Here is a 1,598-nt window from a genome sequence, read left to right as displayed (position 1 = left end):
TTGAAATTAGAAATAAAGAACAACTTAGATTTTACAACAAAGAAAACATAGGGCAAAAATAGTTGACACTAAAAGATTTATTTATTTTTATTGGAAAAAATTAGAGAGAAGAAGAGACAGAGAGAAAAATCTTTCATCTACTGGTTCACTCCCCATGTGACCACAATGACTGAAACTGAGCTGATCCAAAGCCAAGAGCCAGGAGCCTCTTCTGGGTCTCCCACCCGGTGCAGGGTCCCAAGGCTTTATGCCGTCCACCACTGCTTTCTCAGGCCACAAGCAGGGTGCTAGCCGGGAAGTGTAACATCTGAGACACAAACCAGTGCCCATATGGGATCCTGGTACTTGCAAGGTGAGGGCTTTACCCACTAGGTTACCATGCCAGGCACACAACTGTTAATTCTTAATGTAACAAACAGAACCTTGTCAGAGAACTACATCTTCGTAATCTGATTGCCCAAATCACCAAAATATGGATGATAAGGATGATTTGGTACCATTTTCCCAGAAATCCGTTTGGCAAGTCATGGACTAACATTTTCAAGAGAAAAATTCAAGCCATCTTCATCCAAATTCTTGACATGGGATGCTAATTCCTGGTTTCTGCTTAGGAAATGTATTCTTGGTCTGCACTTCTGACGATACTTCATTATTGCGAGTGCCTTAGGCACTGAAAATCCTGAAGAACCGATCGATTTTTGAGCCTCCATGGAAACATGGCTACCTGGTTGTTACTTCTGCAACTAGGGTGCCTATACTCCCAGTGTCAACTGGAGTTGAATAACAAGCTGATCCCAGCAATACTTTTGGAGACCTACACCAAAGAGTTACTCCCTCAGGAGCCTACATTCTGGTATTCTAATAGCCCTGGCAAGGCCAAAATAAAGCAACTTACTAATTCATTCCTTTGTAAAAATCAATCAGTTTTAAGGTTTTCACTCTCTATGAAGGGCCCGGCAGCATGGCCTAGCGGCTAAAGTCCTCACCTTGAATGCACTGGGATCCCATATGGGCGCCGGTTCTAATCCCGGCTGCTCCACTTCCCATCCAGCTCCCTGCTTGTGGCCTGGGAAAGCAGTCAAGGATGGCCCAAAGCCTTGGGACCCTGCACCCGTGTGGGAGACCTAAAAGAGGTTCCTGGATCCTGGCTTCAGATCGGCGCAGAACCGGCCATTGCGCTCACTTGGGGAGTGAATCATCAGATGGAAGATCTTCCTCTCTGTCTCTCCTGCTCTCTGTATATCTGACTTTCCAATAAATAAATAAATCTTAAAAAAAAAAAAAAAACTCTCTATGAAGAACTTGTCTAAGAAGAGTGACAAAACACAATCCCCTGTAGGATCTGATACAAGTCACTTGTAACAAGTGAGGAATCCATAAAACAGACCAGGAGGAATTGAGTCCAGGTATTTCTTAAGATCCATGGAAAGGAATTCAAAGATGAGACGTAACCTGGGATCCTGAATAAGCACATCCTATAGACTGTATGTGGATGGCAAATGTTCTGTTTTTTGTCTGTTTTAAAGATTTAGTTATTTTTATTGGAAAGTCAGATATACAGAGAAGAGGAGAGACAGAGAGGAAGGAAGATCTTCTGT

The 1,598-nt window shown here is 43.1% G+C and overlaps 1 pseudogene; it reads right to left on the bottom strand.

Moving 5' to 3' along the window:
• Nucleotides 1–434: 434 nt before the first annotated feature.
• On the bottom strand, nucleotides 435–1,482 carry LOC121160155 (annotated as a pseudogene).
• Between the last annotated feature and the right edge of the window lie 116 nt (nucleotides 1,483–1,598).

Source organism: Ochotona curzoniae, unplaced genomic scaffold, assembly GCF_017591425.1.
Source record: "Ochotona curzoniae isolate NIBS_2020 unplaced genomic scaffold, NIBS_Ocur_1.0 contig_4365, whole genome shotgun sequence".
Classification (NCBI taxonomy): domain Eukaryota; kingdom Metazoa; phylum Chordata; class Mammalia; order Lagomorpha; family Ochotonidae; genus Ochotona; species Ochotona curzoniae.
The sequence above is the reverse complement of the archived record's forward strand: the minus strand, read 5'-3'. Positions and strand labels throughout refer to the sequence as shown.